General features: G+C 40.3%; 2 long non-coding RNA genes across 2 annotated transcripts; both read right to left on the reverse strand.

Annotated features, from left to right (window-relative positions):
- Nucleotides 1-2017: 2017 nt before the first annotated feature.
- Nucleotides 2018-24710, reverse strand: LOC117246695 (uncharacterized). The gene is made up of 3 exons (XR_013488421.1): nt 24575-24710; nt 2378-2459; nt 2018-2053 (listed from the first exon to the last, which is right to left on the reverse strand). It is a non-coding gene; the product is annotated as an uncharacterized LOC117246695 (long non-coding RNA).
- Nucleotides 10174-13636, reverse strand: LOC144459358 (uncharacterized). The gene is made up of 3 exons (XR_013488328.1): nt 13563-13636; nt 10943-10997; nt 10174-10705 (listed from the first exon to the last, which is right to left on the reverse strand). It is a non-coding gene; the product is annotated as an uncharacterized LOC144459358 (long non-coding RNA).
- Nucleotides 24711-26534: the final 1824 nt, after the last annotated feature.

The following is a 26534-nucleotide window of genomic DNA, read 5'->3' on the forward strand; positions in this document are numbered from 1 at the left end:
TAAATTCAGCCACTTTTAACCACCACTGATATCTCATGTTGAAACTGAAATAGGCTACCACTGTTTATACCATGGTCTGGGTGAATACTCAATTCTGATTGGCTGCAGGGTGTCCGTTAAAAGGTGTTATAGGACAGCTAAAAAGACGTTCCGGTCAAATTGCCTGATGACAGACTCTAAATTATTGCGCTGGCTCAACTGCTAGTTTGTAACCATAGCAACGGAGACTCAGCTCAGGGGCAACGGATTACAACGGGCATTATGAGTGATTTTATCATTTCATTTCATTTATTTGGTGAATTTGATCATATTGATGACTGGAATGCAAAGAAAAGGGAGAAACGGCACAAGGAGGTGACACTGGAAGAATTAGGCCTAAATAATTTAGAAGATGAGAAGGATGCGCCCAACACCAAGAAGACAATGAAATGGGCAGTTCAAATGCCACTATGATGGACATACCCATAGGCTATCACTTTAAAATGAATAGTAATATAGCATTTAATTTTAAATTGAAAACAATCGTTAATTTGTTAATGTGTTTATATGATTTAATCTCGACTGCTAGGCCTATATGCTTATGAATTATTTGTTGCAATTAAAAATTCTGACTACTATTTGGATGTTAATTATTTGAAACAAATTTTCTTGGGCCTATAAATGAACGCCAATGAATCATGAAAGTAATTTCTCAAGTTTTTTCTTTTGGACATCACCCTCTGACCACCAGAGTCTGTAACACACAAGCTGTACGAAGTGCACTGGCTTTTTGAAATAATCATCTTCTGAATAATATCACGTAACGTTTAGTCATTATCTCACTTCCCATCACTGATCAGAGTCACAATGCTCTCTACGCTGCGGCCACAGCGGGTTTCCATGGCAACGCCTGTGAACAACAGAGATTAAATAGTCCGCTCAGCTGTGGCTTGTGAAAAACTCATGATTTTAACTGTAAAACACATTCATTTCTTTGGTAAGTGACCAAATGGATCACGCCTCCGCGTCGTCCATTAATTCCTGGTAATGGACACCTCGTCGGGCATTAACCCTTACCTATAGCACTAAAATATTTCACTTTAAATCGATCTGTCTGAATTTATGTGGCTTGAATTTCTGTCGTGGAATTCAGTTGTGTTGTGTGACTTAAAAAGAAAAGAAAAAAACATTGTTTTTTTATTTAGTGTTCCCTGAGAGGAAATTACAGTAATAAAAAAAAAAAAAAAAAAAAAAAAAAAAAGCCCATTTTTGCCCAGGTCAAGTCGGTCATGTTGCACAGAAGACCTTCTGACAACGGAATTTAACATAAAAAAAATTCAAACCAAAACACACTCAGAGGACTTAACATCCATTTTTGGATCCTCTTAATATTTTCCTGAACATTAAAGAAGTTGTTTGACATTTTAGGCTTATTCACGTCTTGCCACCAAGTTGGATAAAAGCTTTCATGTCTGTGGGAAAAATATGATGCTACATCTAGCAGCTGGTTAGCTTAGCCTAGCATAAAGACAGGAAACAGGTGCAAACAATTAGTTATAGCCTAACTCTGTACAACTCTCCATAAAACGTCAACTATGTCTGCATAAAACCTCAAATCTGTTGGTGTATGATTTGAAGGATGAGAACAATGTTTGCTGTTTTCCACTGTTTCTATGCCAAGCTGAGCTAGCTGGCCGTTGGCTGCATAGCTCCATATTTATCCTGTAGAGTACATTTATGCTATAAGTAACACTCGGCAAAAAAGTGAATGAGTGTATCCCAAAATCCCAAATCTTCCAGAGAGATTTTTAGGGCTGTGTGTACCAATATATGCTGTTAAACAACAATGGCACTGAGACAACGTCATAAAAATGACCTTTATTTGCTGCCAAAGGCATTGCTAATTAGGCTACTTTTAATGCATTAAAAACCAGCGGAAATAAAACACCTTAGTTAGTAGAAAAATAAAACAGGAACAAGTGCCAGCGTAAAGATATCTGCGTAGAAGGTAGCAGTGCATTGTCTTCATCTTTGCTGTTCAGGGCCTTCACAGGACTGTGCAATTTATTCCTCTCTGCGGAGAGAAACGGTTAATTTTAGCTTTAAAATTCCATATTATTGCAATTGAAATGTCCTTTGCTGAATTTGATTTGTCAAACACAATAAAACCTAAACCCATAAAAGGACAATTTTATTCAGAGTTCCTTGGGAGGCTGGGTATATTCTAGATCTCACCTTACAAAGTGTTATCAAATGACCATAGTTAATAGTAATAAGACTAAACACAAAAAACAAAGAAAACATAAATATAAAGACACAAAAATCTGCATGGACATTATTTTCTTGATATGTTTCTTTCAGTTGTAAATTGCAAAGTAAGTGTGTTTTCCAGACTTACTGTATTTAACCTCTCGAGTCGTTGTGGGAGCCAGTTGGCATCTGGGTCCACGCAATAGCAACGGCCACTGTTACCCTTCAAACTATAAGGTAGAAAGACAACACATTTTTTTCATACATAATCAATAAGCCTGAGCCATGAAAACCCTTAGTAGCACTACAAGAATAGTAGCCTGAGACATTTTGGGTAAACCACTTATTTACTTTCATGCAGAGAATTTGACATACAGTTGTTGCAGAACATAACTCAACATAAAACCTCCATCATTTGGCGTCAGAATAATCAGAATAATGAGCTCCCCACTGGACATATTTGCATTAACAACCCCTCAAGTCAGAACAACAACTTGGATAGTCGGGGAACATTTTGGTACACGACTTGTGAGTTGACATCATATCACACAGGAACATGGTGGATGAAAGTAAATGTTTGGCTGTTAAGAAACATTATGTGGTTCAGGTTTTGCATATTGAGTTTTTGCTCACATTTAATTTGTAGCTTATCGCTACAGTTACCCCAAAGAGAATTAAACACCACAAGTCAAACATAGACAGAAAATGAAGTTTGAGTGTGATCGAATACTTTAACTTACATGTATGCATGTCTTTTGCATATGTCCTTCTGTTCACAGCAGTCTTTGACAGGTTCCCTAATGGGGGCCGTCGAGACATTCTCGCAGCAGTTTAAATGGATGTCAATCAATTTCGAACCGGCAGCAGTGACCAAGGGTGAAGTGTTGGGACATTCAAATTTCCCTACAATGCAAAACACACAGAAAGTGATAGATATGTATACCCCAGCAATTTGCTTTCAAATCAATTTGTGCCTTAACACAGTATTATTTGCTGTATCACACTCAGTTTAGTGGCCTATCTTCACTAGTATTCAAGTCACACTCACCTTGTGCAGGAAGGAAAAGCAGTGCGCTTACACACATGAAAGACAGTCCACAGCTGATGGAGAAATGCATTCTGGGTCCAAGACTGACACTGTGTCTCCCCACAACAGAAATCTGGTTATAGTAAGTAATTAAGAGCCTCACTGGTCCAACACTTGTCAGTGAAGTAAACAGTGAAGGTCTGACTTCATGCCACTGGTATAAATAGAGATAATATGAGGAAACACACACCCTCTCAGAGAAAGAGGAACACAGTTGTCTTTTTAGTGGTTGCCAAATGATTTTGTTTCCTTCCAATAGGGTTAAGCCAGAATCACCACCTTGCAGCTGTATGCCTCTGTGATCCAGCCAAGTTGCAGTTGCAGTTTACAGCCATGTCTTGCCAGACTCAGATGTAGTCATGACACATGACAATGCTTCAAATATGAGTGTCGCCCCAAAGAAGCTACAAATTCTAAAACTTGGATGATTCACACACATGTTCAACCCGGCAGCAGAGATGATCTATACAATTTGCACAGTTTCAAGATGGGCACCCAAGATGAGTGTCAACAATTCAGTATCTGACTTTGACCACCAAAATTTTATCAATTCAACGTTGAGTCCAAGTGGATGTTTGTGCCAAAGTTGAAGAAATTTCCTCAAGGCCTTCTTTAGATAACATGTACACCAGAATGAGATGGGTGCACGGTCACAGTGACCTTCAGCTTTGACCACCAACATTTAATCAATTCAATGTTGAGTCCAAGTTAAGGTTTGTGCCAAATCTGAAGAAATTCCCTAGATGTGTTTTTGAGATATTGTATTCATAAGTATGAGAAGGACAAGGACACAGTGACCTCAACCTTTGACCTTAAGCCATCAAAATCTACTCTATTCATCATTGAGTCTAAGTGGAAGTTTGAGTGAGAACTTATTCATCTTCATGCTGTGAGTTAGATGAAATTATAAACAGACCTCATGACTGTGCATTACTGTAAATATGGAGTTCATACATAAACAGAAATGTAGAAATGACTATTTGTTATGACCCCAAATTACAGCTAAGTGATGTAATATGTTACTGGATGATACAGATGTTGTTTTATTAATGTAATACTCTTGAAGATTTTTATCTAATAAATGAAGTCACTATCCCTGAATGAGGTAACAACGTGGTGATTGAGTCAATGGCCCACTGACGAAAGCCGTTGCATTTGCTGTCTCTGGTGACATTACCGGGAAAAATCACAAGGTGCTCACAGTTACCCAGCATTCATCTGCTGTCAGAATAATCTGAATAATGAGTTCCCCACTGGAAAAATTCACGTTAACACCCCCTCAAGTTAGAACAACAACTTGGACAGTCAGTGAAAATTTTGGTTCAGGACTTGCCGAGTTGACATCATATCACCCAGTTCTGTTTGGTCTGCCAGAGAGGGTCAGCAGAGCTAACCAGCAGACTGTCTGGGAAGTGAGATGCAAAAACAGAGCTGCAATCACTGCTTATCACCAGAGGAGCCCCCAAAGAGAACAGCATGGAGATCTTCAAGATTGTAACTTAAAGTTTGTGCCAGACATTATCTGGTACAGCACAAGTCAAACACAGGCAGAAAGTGAAGTTTCTGTGTAATCGAATACTTTTACTTACACATATGCATGTATTTTACAATCACGAAATTTGTCTTCCTTCTGTTCATAGCAGGTGTTGACAGGTTCCCTAATGAGGGCCGTTGAGATTGTGGACCAGTAGTCGTAATAGATGTTTCTAAATTTCCCACCGGCAGCAGTGACCAAGGGTTGAGTAGTGGCACATTTAAAGGGCCACTGTGTAAAATGGGTTGAAAACTGTTGACAACAGTGATATCAGTGGTCAAATTCTAGATTGCAGGGCTCACTCGCTCACCCCTCCCGTCCGGTAAATGACGGTGGCCTCGTAGGGACAAAAACCCTTGCACAGACACGAGTTTTTCGGGAGTAGGTCTATCTAGCGACGAGGTGAATGTTTATTTAGAAATCTAAACCATGTTACAATATTGTAATGAATCACTCACGAGCAGGAGACCAGAGTAGCATTCAGGAAAAAGGCCTGTTTATTTGAGCACTCCGGTAACACTCCAGGGGGTAAAAGACTCCGTCCCAAACTCTGACTCTTCTAGTGTAACACACACACACTCCATACACCCATTCTCGTTTACAATACCAAGCGGGTACCCCCTCCCCTCTCTGCGCCACCAATCTCCAGCCCGCACACTGACTGACAGCGTAGCCTGTAAACGGAGCTCAGCTGTTTATTTAGCCTAGCAATATCTCCGGACTATAGTAGCTGCAATGGACGACTTTGAACGCGATTTTGAAGAGTTTCTTGTAGCGGACACAGACCCAGAGCCATACCTGTTTGAGCTGGAGCATACAGATGAGGAACTTGGATGCTGAGCGGGCGAGACGAGAGGCTAAATCCTCCGCTCCCATTTGGCTGCACAGAATGGGATTCGGTGCTACTGCTACCATCGCTGGGGAGATATATCACCAGGAGGAAAAGCGCCGCAGAGAGTGCATCACAAGGAGTGAAGTTGCGTCTTCTTTTCCTCGCAAAAACCCGTTTTTGTCAGAGTCAGGTTGGTCATATTGCATAGAAGCCCATCAGACAACAGAATTTAACATAAAAACTCAAATCAAAACACACTCAGAGGACTTACCATCCATTTTTGGATCCTCTTAATATTTCCCAAAACATTTAATAAGTTGTTGAGAACACCTCATTTCCACTTACGTGTCTGTAGATCTGTAAATATAGGGATGATGCCTCCAGTGTCCAATGCAGCAGGGTTGCCAACTGTCACGCATCTGGCGTGTGACACATGCATTCACCTTCCATCTCTCTCACTCTGCCCAACCAATTGACCTATGGCCTAGCCACGCCCCCCCTCCACTCACTCAGAAAAACTATCAACATTCGGTGACCGGCGCTATGGCAGGTGTCACAGTAAACGGCATTTCGCAGGAGGCAATTGATGATTTTTGGGGACACAACGATCAGATGTCATTGAGAAGGCAAGGCAAGGCAAGGCAATTCGTACACAAAGTAATTCAAAATGCTTTACAGAGCAAGAAAATGCATTAAAATCACAATACAAAATAAAAACATAAATAATCATAAAATGAACTTTAAAAGAGAAGAGTGCAGATAAGATCCTTTCAGTCATATGCACAGTGAAATAGAGCTGTTTTGAGCCTAGATTTGAACATTGTCAGAGTAGAAGCCTGTCTCACATCTTCAGAAAGACTGTTCCAGATTTTAGCTGCATAAAATTGGAATCCTGATTCCCCATGTTTAGTCCTGACTCTGGGCACCAGCACGAGGCCGGTCCCTGAGGTCCTCAGAGTCCGAGATGGTTCATATGGCACTAACATGTCAGAGATGTACTTTGGTGCTAGGCTGTGGAGAGACTTGTACACAAGCAGAGCTGCTTTAAAGTCTATTCTCTGAGCCACAGGAAGCCAGTGTAGAGACCTGAGCACAGGACTAATGTGCTCATACTTCCTGGTTCTGGTCAGGACCCGAGCAGCAGCATTCTGGATGTACTGCAGCTGTCTTACGGCCCGTTTGGAGAGGCCAGTGAGCAGGCCGTTACAGTAGTCTAACCTACTAGAGACAAATGCATGGATAAGTCTCTCCAAGTCAGGTTTAGACACTATACCTTTGATTTTTGCAATGTTTTTTAGATGGTAAAAAGCTGCTGATGTTATTGATTTGATGTGGCTGTTAAGTTCAAGTCTGAGTCCATTATTACCCCGAGATTCCTAACCTGATTTGTAGGTTTTAGAGAGAGAGACTGGAGGTGACTGCTGACACTTTCTCTTTGTTTCTGTGGACCAAATACGATGACTTCAGTCTTGTCTGAATTTAGCTGAAGTAACCAAAAGGGCCTAAACTACGCATTGGAGGGATATATTCATCATTTTATTGTTGAGAAAGTCGATGAAAAGCTTAAATTACAAGCCAAAATTTACAGGTCACAGTGTACGCTTGTGAACTGCATCTCGTTGCTGTCGCCATCAAAGACAACAAGTTAAAGTGCCACTGAAGTTGAGAAAAGGATAACGGCCTTTTTACCATCTTTACCAAGAGTGTCTCTCTGTTAGTTTGGTGCTACAGTATTTACACTGAATCATTCAGCATAACATTTGCCAACCTTTGTTATCTCTGCGATTACAGATAAGTTAATGAAGCTAAGCTCCAGAAGTTAACGTTAGCTTAACTAGAGCCCTTTGGACAACAGCTAACAAGGATGTACGATCACCTAAGTACAAACTAGAACAAAATAGGCTAATGAACTCCCAGCAAACAAGGTGACGTGATGAACAACGCAGCTAGGAGCTAACGTTGGGCTAACTTTAGCTAACGTTAACTAGAGATGTTAAAGATAACTTTATAAAATATGTTGCCTCAAACACAATGTTGTCTTACCTTAGAACAGATGTAGACATCATTGTTAATCTTATTCACGCTGAGTTGATATTGTGGTCTAACGTTACCACACAACTTCAGAGACACTTTTCTCGGTTGAGATGTGGTTTAAAGTGTAAAAAATACACCTCGTTGCCCAGCCTCTCAGGATACCTTGTGTCGGAGTTGCATGTACCCCATGCACACTGTTTGACCATTTTTAAACTTCAAATCTCAGAAAAAGCTCATAAAACCGAACAAATGCAGGGAAGTGCATTTCTTTACCAATAAATAGAAACCTGATAGAAACTACCTGTAGCCATGGGAAAGAGGCTAATTTTGTCAATATTTCACCATCCAGTAGTTTGGAAATATGCTTGGAACATAGCTGAATGAGTCATAATGACAATCTGACTGTATGTATAACCATAATTTTGGAGAATAATATTCCTCAGATTCATAATGTGTTCAAACTATAGAAACAAGTTCTTTTTAATCAAACAAACTCACTTGACAATCAACACAAGCAACTGAATCAAAGGAAATAGCCTGTTAGCTAGTTAGCAGCCTGTTAGTTAGGCCAGCACACTGTCATACGGTCTCTCAGATATCCACCGCAAAAGTTCAATTTTTTCTAACATACTCGAGGCAAATTCTAGACCAAAATATTACAGAGGGGAGGAGTTTTACAGGCACATCTGATATCACAGAGATTCCCGCAGGAATGAATGGACTTCCGGTTACCTCGTCTCCGTACACATACATAGCCTAAGTGGAGACAAGACATTGATATGATGCTACAGGCAGCAGCTAGTTAACTGAGCCAAGCTGAAAAACTAGGAAACAGAAGCAAACAGCTAGCCTGACTCTGGACAACTCTCCATGAAACCTAAACTATGTCTGCATTAAACCACAAATCTGTTGGTGTATGATATTTTTAGCTCTGAAGGGAGGGAACAAAGCTAGCCTTTTTTTCCAGAGCGACAAGTGGCCATAATCAATTTTGGCTAGAGGCTGGTGAGGACACTATCGGCAAAAAGCCTGTCACTCAATGCAACTGCCCATAATTATGTGTAACTTTGAGCTTCAATAAAATATTACGAAATTAGTCACATAAAAATTCACCCCCTGTGCAGTTGTCATGAAGGGTGGATTTAACTACAGAGACCAAAACTGTTTTTATGTACCAGACTGTAAAGATGTTTATTACTACTGTAAAGTTGAGCATTTTAACATGGGGGTCTATGGGGATTGATTCAGCCTCAAGTGGTCATTCGCTGAACTGCAGTTTTTGGGACTTTGCGTTGGCTACATTTTTCACCCCCTGAGGTTGCTGCTTGGTAAAAACCGGTCAGATACCTGGTTATGCACTTACAGAACATGGCCAAGACACAGGGTTCTCCATGTGATTAACCTAGTATAGGTTGAATGTAAAAAAAGAGCAGCAAAGAGCTTCACTTTGAATTAGCACCAATAAAATATTCTGAACACATGGCCTTTCAGTTGAAATGTTTTGCAACTGATGTGTAAACTGTAAACACAGGATATCAACGGCACCAAGGACAGTTGTCAAAACTGTCTTCATGAGTTAGTTATAAGCCACAAAACACATATCCTAACAGCTACTTGTGCTTTCTATTTGTATTTCTTTGCATAATGAAAATTCAGAACTTTTTTTTTGGAGGGGGGGACTAGACTTAAAAATATTTTCCTCACATAGACTTCCTAACATCATTCTACATCATGTGCAATGTATTGTGTCCTCAGTGTTACGCTGTAAAATCTGATTAGTTATCATTACTTAAAAAAAGCATGCAAACGGATTGCACTTAAAAAAACAAGTAAAGACAAATAGGTACTGTAAGTTGTACTAACTAGTGCTTCTTTAGTACAGTACACTTAAACATGAGTTAAAGCAACTAAAACAATCAAGTAGAGTGTACTTGATAACTTACTTTAGATGGACTCTCAACTTAGTAAAGACTACTCAGAATTACTATTTTAATCTACTAAATTATTGCATGTGAAATGTACTCTGTATGTAGTCCATACAACACACTTATCTAAGTTGGACTAACTTATGTGACATTCCCTGTAACTTAGCATTTATATTATTTTTATATATATATATTATATTTACTTGATCAGCGATCTGACTTTCTTGCTAAAACCATGCAAACCGATTGCCTCGAAAAAAGCAAGTAAGTGTTACTTCAGTAACCTAAGTGCTTCAAATATCTATACATGAATGAAAAACAGATTCCAATCTCCTAAAATAATCCAGTTAATACAGTTCAACATAATAAATCAAGGTAATAACACAGTTAAAATTTAAATTATATCCATTTTTTTTTATTTTTCTTCCTTTTTTATCAACACGTCAACGATACATTGAATTGTTGAATTTCCAGCATCAGAATCATTTCGGAACAAAAATGATCCATCTGATTTTGAGGTGCTTATTTTAAACAGTGAGGTAACGGTAAGACAGCTTAAGTGGGGGGTTGGTCCACACAAGATGGCACTGGTTTACATTCATTACATTTCAAAAAGTCACAGAGCACACTTTAGTTTCAGGTCCGTTAACACATTATGCCACTCTAAAATCGTATTGTGCTGGTTTAAAACAATTTTAAGAGGCTGTGTGCAGCTATTGTCATGGCAAATACTGGCTTCTGTACACCACAATTTAAATGACAGTACAAAAAATAAGCTCAACCACTACTACATTTTTGGGACCATACCAACAGGTACAACTATCCAGCAACAATATACTGATCTTTTTTGCATCAAATAAAAACATTTAGTATAACAGCCCAAACAAGAGGCAAAGTGCCTCAGGTAGATTCTGGAGATCATCCATTACAATACCTCCTTCAACAATGATGGCACTAGACACTGGGTCAAGGTGGAGCTGATTCGGAGAGAGTTGCACATCTTCAGGGACAACAGTCAACACCCCCACAGATACTTGTGCCCAGGTCTCATCACTGTCACAACCCTGTAATGAAACCGAACAAAAACATTACAACAGAAATGTTGTACATTGTCAATTCGAAACTGAGTAAGTTTTCACTTGACCACAAGTGAAAATCCACAAGTTGTTGATAATAGTTTTATCAACATAAGTAGGCCTAAAACATTTTATGATCAGTGTTTACAGGTGTCTAATAAAGAACATGAAAGAAGTCTTCCTCACATCCAATTAAGCATTATTACATGAGAGGGTGTGCTTTACCGTCATTATTGTCACGACAGTGACGCAGTCAGGAACGAGGCGCTTGCGCCGAGTTCTGTGGAACGTAAAAAGTATTGTATTATTATATCAGTGGCATAAAATGGTCTTAAAATGACAATTATATTGTTAAATGCAATTATTTTTGGGACAATATATTCAACAAAAGTAGTTATCATGATCTGTCATGGCACTTGGATCTGCGCAACCTTTAAAAAAATGTTTGTTTGTTTTTAAAATCAAAGTGGCACAGGACATCCAACATGTTGCTGACCCCTGCCTTACACCAAATCTACAGTACAGGCCAAAAGTTTGGACACACCTTCTCATTCAATGCGTTTCTTTATTTTCATGACTATTTACATTGTGGATTCTCACTGAAGGCATCAAAACTATGAATGAACACATGTGGAGTTATGTACTTAACAAAAAAAGGTGAAATAACTGAAAACATGTTTTATATTTTAGTTTCTTCAAAATAGCCACCCTTTGCTCTGATTACTGCTTTGCGCACTCTTGGCATTCTCTCGATGAGCTTCAAGAGGTAGTCACCTGAAATGGTTTTCCAACAGTCTTGAAGGAGTTCCCAGAGGTGTTTAGCACTTGTTGGCCCCTTTGCCTTCACTCTGCGGTCCAGCTCACCCCAAACCATCTCGACTGGGTTCAGGTCCGGTGACTGTGGAGGCCAGGTCATCTGCCGCAGCACTCCGTCACTCTCCTTCTTGGTCAAATAGCCCTTACACAGCCTGGAGGTGTGTTTGGGGTCATTGTCCTGTTGAAAAATAAATGATCGTCCAACTAAACGCAAACCGGATGGGATGGCATGTCGCTGCAGGATGCTGTGGTAGCCATGCTGGTTCAGTGTGCCTTCAATTTTGAATAAATCCCCAACAGTGTCACCAGCAAAACACCCCCACACCATCACACCTCCTCCTCCATGCTTCACAGTGGGAACCAGGCATGTGGAATCCATCCATTCACCTTTTCTGCGTCTCACAAAGACACGGCGGTTGGAACCAAAGATCTCAAATTTGGACTCATCAGACCAAAGCACAGATTTCCACTTGTCTAATGTCCATTCCTTGTGTTTCTTGGCCCAAACAAATCTCTTCTGCTTGTTGCCTCTCCTTAGCAGTGGTTTCCTAGCAGCTATTTGACCATGAAGGCCTGATTCGCGCAGTCTCCTCTTAACAGTTGTTCTAGAGATGGGTCTGCTGCTAGAACTCTGTGTGGCATTCATCTGGTCTCTGATCTGAGCTGCTGTTAACTTGCGATTTCTGAGGCTGGTGACTCGGATGAACTTATCCTCAGAAGCAGAGGTGACTCTTGGTCTTCCTTTCCTGGGTCGGTCCTCATGTGTGCCAGTTTCGTTGTAGCGCTTGATGGTTTTTGCGACTCCACTTGGGGACACATTTAAAGTTTTTGCAATTTTCCGGACTGACTGACCTTCATTTCTTAAAGTAATGATGGCCACTCGTTTTTCTTTAGTTAGCTGATTGGTTCTTGCCATAATATGAATTTTAACAGTTGTCCAATAGGGCTGTCAGCTGTGTATTAACCTGACTTCTACACAACACAACTGATGGTCCCAACCCCATTGATAAAGCAAGAAATTCCACTAATTAACCCTGATAAGGCACACCTGTGAAGTGGAAACCATTTCAGGTGACTACCTCTTGAAGCTCATGGAGAGAATGCCAAGAGTGTGCAAAGCAGTAATCAGAGCAAAGGGTGGCTATTTTGAAGAAACTAGAATATAAAACATGTTTTCAGTTATTTCACCTTTTTTTGTTAAGTACATAACTCCACATGTGTTCATTCATAGTTTTGATGCCTTCAGTGAGAATCTACAATGTAAATAGTCATGAAAATAAAGAAAACGCATTGAATGAGAAGGTGTGTCCAAACTTTTGGCCTGTACTGTATATCAATCTAAAAAAAACATTTAAGGGGGCGTCCCTCTCTCTCCCCCTTTCACGCTTATCTGTCCTATCGATTAAAGGCTAAAATGCTCCAAAAAATATCTTTCACAAAAAAAAAAAAAAAGGAGGTGACATGCACCAAAGCACTCCTTCTAAATCAAACCCCAGCTGCTGTGGTTTGGACTCAGCCTTGATATGTGATACTCTCTACCAGGAGAACTACCAGACAAACCAAATGCATCTGCATTTAAAACTTAGATTTTTTTTTTTGTAAGTCAAATATGCAAGGTCAGGAGCGCCCTGTTGGCTCATCTGGTAGAGCGTGTATCACATATTAAGGCTGTGTCCTTACCACAGCGACCCTGGGTTTGAATCCGACCTGGGCCATTTGCTGCATGTCATCCTCTCTCTCTCCCCCTGGATTTCCGGTCTCTCTCCACTGGATCACTCAAAATAAAGCAGAAACCACTAAAAATATATGTACAAGTCAGTTTTGGAGATGAAAACTGTATTCCTCTCACTTCACAGGTGCTAGGCTGGTAACTCTGTTGGCATACACCGAACTGTTAGTTAGCAAGCAGCCCATAATGTTTGTAATTCGGCATTACATTTTTCTCACTCTCAGTGAGATACTGATAAATACAAAGCTAATTCCCCCAGAACTGTATGTGCTCCTTTAAGATGTAACTATGAGAACTTACGAAGCAGGTGTTGTAGAAGTTACTGGGGTCATCACCAAGTAGAACAGGGAGGCCTCGGAGTACAATGGTGCGCATTGCCATTACATCTGGTTTCTAGAAGTGGATGATGAACAAATTAAGCTCAAGATAATGCAGCATTCAAAAGTTACAGTACAAAAATGTTTGTGAAAGTCTGTATGAAAAAAATGTCACCACATTGTTTGACAGTGCAGCAAATAGTTACTGATTGAAGAATTGATTTTTTAAAAAAAATCCATAGTTTTAACAGCGAATAGCAACATAAGTTCTATAGGGGTTGTAGGTTGTACTTATATTGTATCTTATACTGTATACTGTATATTTCTTGGGACAATCCATCTCAGTTCATCAGTGGAGGCGAGTTGGACACCTGTGATCATCATTAAGACACAGCTCTTGCATACATCACAGTCTCAGGAAGACTGTTCTTCCAGGCCAAAAACTAGCTTCACACCATTAGAATGCACCCCACCCACTCAAATTCATTACAGCTGTTCACATACTGTATTTCCCCAAATAATAGCCCGGGCTACTATTAAAAAAAAATAGTTTGGGACCAGGCTACAAATAGGGGCAGGCTACTATTTGAAGGAGGCTTTTTTTTTCTTTTTTTTTTTAAAATCTTACAGCCAAATTTCAAAATACTGTAACGAACTGGTCCACGTTAAGGCCCGAACATACTCAGGTGGAACGTACGCGGAGCGGACTCTGCGGAGTCCGCCTGGACCAAAAGCGGACATCCGCAAGCCTTGTGTGCCCAAAGCTCCGTGCACCAGTGACTGCTCGGCATGTATTTTTCACATCGACGTGCAAGAATTGTGGGTAATGTAGTGTGTTTCACTGACATTTTTACAGTAAACTACAACGCAGAAGTGCGCTCGACTATGGAAGCCCAAATGACTGCGGACATTCCTCGCGGAGTCCGCTCCGCTTATAGTATGCCCGAGTATGTTCGGGCCTTAACTGTTATGTCTGTTACAAGTAAGAAAGCTAGTTCAGAACAGATACTGTACTGTTAAGTTAAAGCACTGACATTTCAAGAGTGTTAGTGAACTGTTAAGTTAAAGTGCTGGTATTGACCACGTCATGTTCAGTGACGCTGCAGCTAGCCCTTCGCTCCTCCCCCTCCCCCTCGTCCTCTCCTGTCCACTTCTGTCAGTGAGTGTGTGTGTCGCTGGGTCGAAACTACTTCAAGAAAGAGAGGACTAAGTGCTATTTTTGGACTTTTTCCACAGCGGTTACGTTGTAAATATACTAATAAACACTCACATTGTGCCAGATTACGTTTAAATGCGCTGTGCGATTGTGTCGCTCTGAAACTGTTCTGCTGCAGCTGCAGCATCTCATCTCATCTCATGCCGTCTCGCCTGGATCAGCAGCAATCATAATGAATGCTGTAAAACTGTAAATTAAAGCCACCGGCTTATAAAAGGGGCTGACTCTTATTTATTAAAAATTGTTTTAGACCTGGCTACTAAAAGACGCCAGCTGCTAATAGGTGCCCGGTTTTAAATTGAGGAAATACGGTAATAGCATTATAACCATGAGAAAAGTAGCATCCCCCCCAAAAAAAATACTACTGGTGCCTCTCCAGCCATGTCCCATCTTCTCCTCTCTAACCACTGTTGTTGCAAAAAAAGCAGCAAAACAACAATCACTATTTGAAGTCACCTTACCATGAGAAATAAAGACAGAAGAAGCCTTTCACAGACTTACCCCTGAATCAATATGTTGCACCAACTCAGTCAGGGTCTCTCCCACGCTTCCTCTCTTGGACTTGAAGATCGTGACAAAGCGTGGTATGTGGCGGTCCAGGGCATCAAAAAAGTCCATCTGTAGGTTTTTGGTGACTGTCCTGTTGAACTCTGCAAACACCTACAACACAAAATCAAGAATGAGCCGATTTCTCACTCACTGTTGGTCACAGGTCGCTTAACGTGACTTACAGCTTATCATAGCTCAAGAGGGACAAGGAGAGGACTCGTTCATCGGTGCACTCTGTGAGGCCACAGACCAGTGCGCAACATCAGCTTTTCAGCAGACTCACAACTGCAGTCGAATTAACACAGAGCAAACAACTCCTCTAACGTTAGTCCATGTAAATTTAACTATGGCCGTGTGGTGGATTGCGGCAGCCCTAACGTTTAATGTACACACCCCAACTGTTGTTTTCACTCACGTAACTTATTTTTCCTTCATCCAGTGAAGTTAACTCAAAATAAAGTAATCTTCACTCTAAACACTAAGTATTTTGCTTTTTTTTTACCATGCAAGTAACTGTTACTTCATAAATACCAGTAATAACTTCATTTCGTTGATAACCTAGTAAAGTTAACTAATTTATGTATGTCAGGGCAGCTATTGGATTTTACAGTGAAGGCTACACCCTGGAGTCCAGGACCTGTGGCCCCCCTATCTGTATGGAAGCCTAAAATTCCACAATCAGGGGCCCTGTCACTGCCTGCTCTGAACAGAATGAACACACATTTTCTCACTGTGAAAAGCATGCATACATGTAGATAAAAGTACACTCACACAAGGTTTGTTTATTGTCTGTGTTTGTGGTGTGTCAGGTCGTGCCCCCTACACAGATGATACACAGACAATAAGAATAATATGAACGAGAAAGAGGGGACATTAGAAATTTTGGCACAAAAGCAATAGTTGCCATTTCAATTAAAAGGTCGAGTTTAGATGATATGCTTAATCACTGTCTTGCTGAGAGTTTCGTGAAAAGATGTCGAATCATAAACTGCATCAGGAGAGGAACAGCAGTGATGCAACAATGATGAAGTAAAATCTTTTCTCAGTAATTGTTTACTTTGTTTTTTCCTTCCTCTTCAAATGTTTCTTAAACATTTAAAGATGTCAACAGTCACCACAGCGCAGACTTTCAAGAAGAAAACTCCTGTCATAATGAGGTCAGTATGAGGATGCACAACCATCCACACACCCATTCAAGAGAAAGAGGAACAAATGTAAATGAATAGTTACTCAATGAGTTTGTAAAAGGACACACTGTTTTCAGTGATGGTCAGTAACAAACAGACATGATCAGTAACAAACAGTAATGCAACCGAGTTGTACTGTCTGCCGTCTGTGGGCTTCATTCCATTTCAAATTGCCGTCCGTCCGCTGTAACCGAATCCAAACGGCACTAATAAATAAATAAATAAATAATAAGAAAAAAATAAGGCTGAGCACGGAAGAACCAGAGAGGAAACACCATCACATGGAGCCGCCGCCACCCCCAGCAAAGCGGCCACCCTCCACTCCACCAGGGGAGAGCGGCCGCCCCCTGGTGCAGACGGCTCCCACTTAGGAAACACTGGAGTTAAGAACTAAACTATGATAAAATATTAAGATGTAGGCTTAACATAAAATAAATTCGTTATTAAATAAATTACAACATAAAGCCTACAGTAAATAAAAGTAAAACATGCTAAAAGTAAATACAATAATAGGCTGAATGGTATCTAAGCAATAGCTAATAAAGTGTCTAAACAATAATAAATAGTATCTAAGTGGGTGATATCAGCTAAATTGGGCCACTTTTTGGTTAATCACTTGGGAAACTAAGAAAAAACAATGTATGACATTTGATTGTGTTCCTAAGATTAATAATGACTGTTTTTAATATTTTTGTGTTGAAATTATGTAATAAAATATAATGGTTAAGACTTTTTGAGATGCGCAGTGTTCAGGTAAAATGGGCCACCTGATCAGCTAAAATGGGCCACTCAAACTGCAAAGTGAAACAGTCATTTTTCATAATATAATCAAATTATCTTTAATATCAACACACATAACACAATAGCACATTACATTTAATTACATTAAACATCCTTTCTTTGTCCTCTCTTTTCCTTTCTCATCTCCTTTCCTCTCTTTTCCTTTCTCCTCATCTCCTTTCCTCTCTCTTCCTTTCTCCTCATCTCCTTTCCTCTCTTTTCCTTTCTCCTCATCTCCTTTCCTCTCTCTTCCTTTCTCCTCCTCCTCCTTTCCTCTCTCTTCCTTTCTCCTCCTCTCCGTTCCTCTCTGTTCCTTCTTGTTTGCCATACTGTAATTATAGTTTCATGTTACTTTACTTAACCATCTTCCACTATCACTTCTAGGCTACAGCACATGCCTCTTTCACCTTTCCCTTTCTCATGTGTGTGTGTGTGTGTGTGTGTGTGTGTGTGTGTGTGACACTGAGCGCTAGCTAGTGAGAGCTAGCTCACGATGCGCCCTGGACCAGAGCTAAAACACACATACATAATTACAAATGAAAATGTGAAGAGGCCTGTAATATACAGTAATATAATAACATATTTATATATTAATACTTTTTAATAAGAGGAACCATCAAAATATTTGCTAAAACTCAACTCAGAACGTGGCTCATTTTAGCTGAAATGTGTGGCCCAATTTACCTGAACACATTAAGGTAAATTGGGCCACTAACAAAAAATGCTTTTTCATCAAAAATAATTTTATTTAGCAAAACATTAGCATTATATCTGATGGAGGCCATCAGGACATGTATTATACATCATTATTTATATATGTACATTTGTTTTTTATTGAATTATCAACCTTATCATTGACAGTTAAGATTTGATATGTCAGGGCACTCACCATGCAGTTCTCTGGAGCAGTCTCAATATGAGGCTTTGCCCCACCCACCATAGCAACCATAGACCAAAGAAATCAATTGTTACATGTCAAGTACTGTTGCGGCAACACTTTGAAATCATTTGCATCCATTGGCTGTTAAAAGAGCCGAGATGCTCAAACCTTAAATGGCCCATTTTACCTGATGGCCCAATTTAGCTGATGTCACCCTATCTATTAGGCTACCATTCCACTCTGTAAATAGATTTTAAAATTTCAATATAATTTTAATATTATTTTTGCTTATTTCATTATTGTTATTAGAGATGAACTGCGCCTCGCCTCAGTGTTGCCAAGTCTGCTCATTATAAGCGACTTTGGGCTTGTTTTTCTGTAAAGTCGCTTACAAATATTGGTAGTCGCGGGTCACGTTTTTTTTGGGCTTGTCTCTAAAGCGTAGTTGCTTATTTGGGCTTGTTCCCAGCTCCATAATAAGCTGTCAAGCAGATATTTTCGATATGTTATTTAAACATAGGATAGTTTGTCTTGCCTGTTCCCTCTGTCCCTCCCCTTTCCCCATACACACAGGAGACAGCAGAGTTTTTTTCCCACCCGCATCCTGCTTCTAACTGGCTCTGACTCTGATGGCAACGAGTACCAGCCAATCAGAGGCAGAGCAGGGTAATGTGTTTTTTTCTGGTTAGGAAAACATCAGAAGATGAGTGCATAAAAAGCAATAATAAAGAAAAAAATTATGAATTCAGGATGATATTTATTTGTGTGTGCAAATTTCAATTATCAGAGGTTTACTGTGTATATAATGTACTTGGTACATCAGTCTATATTTGATATCCCATCTGTTTTCTAATGTTAAATAATGTTAAAAGGTGGTTTAACTCCCTCTTGTAGTTATTGTCCTGAAGCTCAGGGGGGAGAAAAATAAATAAACTGTGTACCGTGGGTGCAGTTTTGCAAAACTGTGCACAGTTTACCAATCTGTCCACATGGATGTAAATTGACAATCTGTACCACAGTTTAAAATCCGCCCCCACAGATTGTAAAACCGTGCACACAGTTTATTTAATTTTCTCTCACAGGAACCTAGGGGGGCTCTGTAGAAAAAGTCGCTTGTTTTGGGCTTGTTTTCACAGGCCTGGTTGCTTATTTGTCTTGCGAGATCTGGCGACACTAGGTTCGTTCGAGATGAGCCAGGCCTGCGCAGATTCGATCACCGGAGATCGGCGCACAATGCATGCCGGTTAGTTTTGTGTCCGACTTCATCTCAACTTGCTCTGACGTATTACAAAAGTGGATGGCGATAAAGCCGCGAGAGCGAGGTGGCCGCAGTTTTTAGAGTCAGGCGCTGCAGTTGCTCTCCACCGACTGCACCGCCTGACTCTCACCTGATCTAACAGCTGACTGGTTCAGATGTTGACTCAACAAGATGACGTTTTAGATAAACTATTCATTTTTGTTGAATTCTAGAGATTAAGATTGTAGGCTATTTGTCTGACCTGAAGGTTTATTCTGTGAACAGAAAACATGTTGTGTGACTGATGGCGAGAACAAACTGATATATGGGTCTGATCACTTTTTTAATGAATTAACATCATTCCAGACAGGATGTCAGTGTGTCTGTGACTTCCTGTACGGACTGAAGGCTGCTGGAAACTGTCGGGAAACTGTCCGACTTCACCGCGGCTCTTTGTCACCGCCCCCCGCTGCGGCCGCCTGCTCTCGTCTACTTTCCAGGCGAGGCGCAATTCATCTCGAACGAGCCTACTGCCTCGCCTGAAAAGTAGACGAGAGCAGGCGGCCGCAGCGGGGGGCGGTGACAAAAAGCTGCGGTGAAGTCGGACAGTTTCCCGACAGTTTCCTGGAGCATTCAGTCCGTACAGGAAGTCACAGATATCAAATGGAGGATAAACCATGAACATAAACTACAGATCACCTGTAAAGCATTTTGTAACTGTCTGAGAGACAGTTTTGCAGAGATTTCATTGGAGTGTTTCTTTTATATTTTCAGTAAAAATTAATCAATGTTTGAATTCATACAATCATTAAAATGTGTTAAAATGTAATAAATAAGTTGTTTAAAAAGGGTAACTTTAATTGAAAACTGGACTAAAATACACTACCTTAAAAATAATGTTTGATTAAAAATCCAATGCCTTTGAATGCAAGTTTCATTTTGAAGTTGAATGTCACAGGCCAAATGAACAGAGTTTTGTGAAGGGCACACCTGATGCATCATGGGTCAGGAAACAATAGGCAGCAGAGAAAGAGACAACATGCCTGCAGAGAAAAGAGCCAAGTGTGGCTGCAGAGGAACAGAGTGCTACGGCCTAAATTAACATTATTCTGCATGGTTCAAGAGGCGCACACGGTGATGTACCTTTAATTGTGTCATATTTGTGCATAATGTTGAAATGCCTTTATACTTTTGATATTTTCTGTTGCTGTGTTTACGGACTGGGATCTGTCTATTAACAGATGTTAGCATGATACACTTAATTGTTTGGGCCTGTCTAATTATAGACACTTGCGACTATAAAATGACTGACAGATGTAGATTTTGACTCATTGATTTTTATATGTTTTATTTTTTGTAGTTTTCACGGTGTCTGATGAAGGAAAGGCGGCAATAAATCAGAAAAAGACATCTGTATGATGCGTGGCCATTATTTATTGGACCGGTGCAGTTACACATTTTAATAAATTAATCTATCATAATTAAAACAACTGGAGACTGAAAACAAACTGATATATGGGTCTGATAACTTTTTTAATGAATTGACATCATTCCAGACAGGATGTTAGTGTGTCTGTGACTTCCTGTACGGACTGAAGGCTGCTGGAAACTGTCGGGAAACTGTCCGACTTCACCACAGCTTTTTGTCACCGCCCCCCCGCTGCGGCCGCCTGCTCTCATCTACTTTTCAGGCGAGGCGCAGTTCATCTTGAACGAGCCAATTGTCTATGGTCTATGGATCAAGGCCAGCACTTCTTCCTAGTCTGGGGCCGTTAGTGGCCGTTTTGGTAAGGAAACGGAACCAGGGCGAGTGAGACAGGATCCGGAATTCGATGGATGTGCCTTTCCGTAAAAATAAAAGCACCAAGCTAATAAAAATGCGGTGAAACTTTTAATATAAAGAATATAATTTACAAGAAAAGCCCCAAGGCATTAAGTTAATCGATTTTCTTACACCCCTCATCAGCCCAAATCGATGGTGCACCAGAATTTAAAGTTTTACTATGGTGAACACTTTTAGTTTGGTGAATTTGGTGAATACCGCATCCGCTCCCTAGACCGGAACCAGAATCCAGACAAAATTCAGAGTGAATAGACACGAGGCTCTTCGCTTGAAGAGCCTGGTGACGCAAGGCTAACTTCTTCCTATGTGCTCAAAAACGTAGGTGCTGATTCGCCGAAGAGGAGTCCTGTGTATCTGCGCTCGGTTGCTCTTCCTTCATCCTCAAACTATCCGGATGTCTGTCACAGTAAACTGAAACTGAACTGTGAGAACTGAATTTGAAGACATATAGAAATAAATTCAATTTCAAATTATACTATTCAGATTCAGTTTTTCAATGCAATGATTCAAATTAAACAACACAATTTCAAATTATGTGACTCAAATTCAGTTTTTCAATGCTATTATTTAAGTTTAGAAATTCAAATTAAAATATAAATGATTCAAATTTAGTTTCTGGTGGCACATATTTCAGCCCATAGTCGACTAGCAAACAAGAATAATATAACGGATAATTAATAACCAATAACAAAGGCAGAAGAATAAACACTGGGACTGGGTCCCTGAACACCCGTGCGCACACCACCACTCACACAGCTAGGGTCTGTGCTGCATGCTGCCGGAAAGGCCCACTAGCAACCAGCTCCAGCTTTCCAGGGTGGTTTTAATCACAGCTGTGATAGGCCACAGCTGTGTTAATTAGTGGAGGGAGGAGGGGGGCGGTACCTGGCCGAGAGAAAACACAAAACACAACACGGCACATAACAATATCAAATATCTAGTACAGCTGAACTATCATGTTATTATTATTATTATTATTATTATTGGTGGGAAATTATAACAGAGTTAAACAGAACACTTCAGTGTTTTTCTGTGTATACAGGACGTTGTTGAATCAGGGAATCCGCATGACCACCATGACAAAGGATCCTAATTGACTTTACATTGGCATTGTTTCCGTGGTACCGGCACGTAATTTCAGTGTAATGGATTGAAATTACGGAGTGCGGTGTTAAGAGGTTGTGGTCATTTCATGCATTTCTGTGAGATCAGGTTGATGAAAACTGTCTGTGGGAAAAATATGATGCTACAACTGGCAGCTGGTTAGCTTAGCCTAGCATAAAGACTAGGAAACAGGTGCAAACAGCTAGTTATAGCCTAACTCTGTCCAACTCCATAAAACTTCAACTATGTCTGCATAAAACCACATATTGGTGTATGATATTTTTAGCTTTGAAGAAACAGATCAGCATCAGCTGTTTGCCACTGTTTTTATGGCAAGCCGGCTAGCCGGCCATTGTCTGCGTAGCTTTGTTCTACACAGTAGTCTACATTACATTTATCCCATGAGTAAAGCTTGGCAAAAAATGTAAACAAATGTGTATCTTAAAATGTCAAACTATACTAAGTTTTATATTTTTCTTTCTTTTAAAATCTTCCTTAGAGATTTTTAGGGCTGTGTGTACATGCTGTGAAACAACAATGGCACCAAGAAATCAAATCTTTATTAGATTAGAAGACAGCAGAGATTGCTGCCAAAGGCATTGCTAATTATTTTTAATGTATTAAAAAACAGCAGAAATAAAACACCTTAGTTAGTGGAAAAATAAAACAGGAACAAGTGCCAGTGTAAAGATATCTGCGTAGAAGGTAGCGGTGCATCGTCTTCATCTTTGCTGTTCAGGGTCTTCACAGGACTGTGCAATTTATTCCTCTCTGTGGAGAGAAACGGTTAATTTTAGCTTTAAAAATTCCATATTATTGCAATTTAAATGTCCTCTGCTGAATTTGATTTGTCAAACACAATAAAACCTAAACCCATAAAAGGACAATTTTATTCAGAGTTCCTTGGGAGGCTGGGTATATTCTAGATCTCACCTTACAAAGTGTTATCAAATGACCATAGTTAATAGTAATAAGACTAAACACAAAAAAAAAGAAAGAAAACATAAATATAAAGACACAAAAATCTGCATGGACATTATTTTCTTGATATGTTTCTTTCAGTTGTAAATTGCAAAGTAAGAGTGTGTTCTCCAGACTTACTGTATTTAACCTCTGGAGTCGTTGTGGGAGCCAGTTGGCATCTGGGTCCACGCAATAGCAATGGCCACTGTTACCCTTCAAACTATAAGGTAGAAAGACAACACGTTTTTTTCATACATAATCATTGAGCCTGAGCCATGAAAACCCTTAGTAGCACTACAAGAATAGTAGCCTGAGACATTTTGGGTAAACCACTTATTTACTTTCATGCAGAGAATTTGACATACAGTTGTTGCAGAACATAACTCAACATAAAACCTCAACTTGGTGTTTTTTAACATCAGATTAGATAAGATGAGAATTGAGAGACCAACAAGTTTTTGTCATACATAGCCAATGCGCCCTAAGCCATGAACAGTAAAAGCTGTAGAAGATAGTAAGACATTTTGGGAAATCCCATTATTGGCTCTCATGCTGTGAGTTAGATGAAATTATTAATAGGCCTCTACCACCCACATGTCTGTGCATTACTGTAAATATGGAGCTCAGTCATACATAAACAGAAATGTAGAAATGACTTTTTTTTTTTTTTATTTTAGAGGAAGTTACACTGTGTAGCAATTTCTTAAAGAGCCACACCAGTTTGGTAACTTATTCATTTGGCGTCCGAATAATCAGAATAATGAGCTCCCCACTGGATACATTTGCATTAACAACCCCTCAAGTCAGAACAACAACTTGGATAGTCGGGGAACATTTTGGTACACGACTTGTGAGTTGACATCATATCACACAGGAACATGGTGGATGAAAGTAAATGTTTGGCTGTTAAGAAACATTTTGTTAATTCAGGTATTGCATACTGATTTTTTGCTCACATTTATCGTAAAATGATATTTAGGATTGTAACTGTTAGTTGTTTTCCAAGTAGAGTGATCTAGATAGAAAAATGATTTATAAGCATTAGCCCTGATAAGAAGTCAGGTATCATATCAGGTATATGGGTTTTTCATAACCCCCAGCTCTGTTTGGTTCACCAGAGAGGGTCAGCAGAGCGAACTAACTTTTCACTAAAGTTACCCCCAGAGAGAATTAAACACCACAAGTCAAACACAGACAGAAAGTGAAGCGTGTGTGTGATCGAATACTTTAACTTACATGTATGCATGTCTTTTGCAGATAGAAAATGTGTCCATCTGTTCATAGCAAGCTTTGACAGGTTCCCTAATGCGGGCCGTTGAGACATTGTCACAGCAGATGAAATAGATGCCAATCAATTTCGAACCGGCAGCAGTGACCAAGGGTGAAGTGTTGGCACATTTAAGTGTCCCTACAATGCAGAACACACAGTGAGTGATAGAAATGTATACACAGCAATTTGCTTTCAAATCAATTTGTGCCTTAACACAGTATTATTTGCTGTATCACACTCAGTTTAGTGGCCTATCTTCACTAGTATTCAAGTCCCACTCACCTTGTGAAGGAAGGAAAAGCAGTGCAGTTACACACATGAAAGACAGTCCACAGCTGATGGAGAAATGCATTCTGGGCCCAAGACTGACACTGTGTCTCCGCACAGCAGAAATCTGGTTATAGTAAGTAATTAAGAGCCTCACTGGTCCAACACTTGTCAGTGAAGTAAACAGTGAAGGTCTGACTTCATGCCACTGGTATAAATAGAGATAATATGAGGAAACACACACCCTCTCAGAGAAAGAGGAACACAGTTGTCTTTTTAGTGGTTGCCTAATGATTTTGATTCCTTCCAATAGGGTTAAGCCAGAATCACCACCTTGCAGCTGTATGCCTCTGTGATCCAGCCAAGTTGCAGTTGCAGTTTACAGCCATGTCTTGCCAGACTCAGATGTAGTCATGACACAAGACAATGCTTCAAATATGAGTGTCGCTCCAAAGAAGCTTCAAATTCCAAAACTTGGATGATTCACACACATGTTCAACCCGGCAGCAGAGATGATCTATACAATTTGCACAGTTTCAAGATGGGCACCCAAGATGAGTGTCAACAATTCAGTATCTGACTTTGACCACCAAAATTTTATCAATTCATCGTTGAGTCCAAGTGGATGTTTGTGCCAAAGTTGAAGAAACTCCCTCAAGGCCTTCTTTAGATAACATGTACACCAGAATGAGATAGGTGCATGGTCACAGTGACCTTAACCTTTGACCACCAACATTAAATCAATTCAATGTTGAGTCCAAGTTAAGGTTTGTGCCAAATCTGAAGAAATTCCCTAGATGTGTTTTTGAGATATTGTATTCATAAGTATGAGAAGGACAAGGACACAGTGACCTCAACCTTTGACCTAAAACCATGAAAATCTAGTCTGTTCAACGTTGAGTCTAAAGCCTAGTTCACATTACACGATTTTTACCATGATTTTGATGTCGCAGAGGATCATGAGAGCCACCTTGGTTCGGAGGTGAGTCGGCAGATAGTCTGTGACGAGTCCTCATGTGTGAACAAGCCCACGAGCAAGTCATCCCCTCGTCTGTGACTGGGACTGGATATCTGGCATGCTAGGAGGGACACAACCAGGAGGACGGAAGAAATGTGTGGAGGACAAGTCGCAGGGTTGCCACTTGCCAGGTCCGCTTATTAGCTGCGACTTTGGGCTTGTTTTTTCGTAAAGTCACTTACAAATATTGGTAGTCGGGTTGCGTTTTTTTGGGCTTGTTTCTAAAGTGGAGTCGCTTATTTGGGCTTGCTCTCTAAACGTCGCCTTTCTCTATATATCCGTCTCTTCTTTTGGGCTTGTTTCCATAGCCCTGGTTGCTTGTTTCTCTCCCAATATCTGGCAACACTGACAAGCCGGCAAGCAACAACAACAGTGGCGACATCCACAGGATCATGGGGAGCTCGTTGTGTTTGGACCCAGGCCCTAGAGGCAGATCTGATTCAACACTGGGAAGAATATCCATGCCTTTACGATGTGTCGTCTCCAAGTTAAAAAACGTAGTTTGGTGACGTCACCGTGTTATCTGGGGCTCTGTCGGCGAGGGCTCGGTGGAGAAATCTTGTGGTGTGCACACAGGTCATAACGCAGTTGGCGAGACTCCCGATGACAGAAACACATGTCGCCAGGTATGAGCACTCGCG

This window comes from Epinephelus lanceolatus, chromosome 21 (genome assembly GCF_041903045.1).
Source record: "Epinephelus lanceolatus isolate andai-2023 chromosome 21, ASM4190304v1, whole genome shotgun sequence".
In the NCBI taxonomy this organism is placed as follows: domain Eukaryota; kingdom Metazoa; phylum Chordata; class Actinopteri; order Perciformes; family Serranidae; genus Epinephelus; species Epinephelus lanceolatus.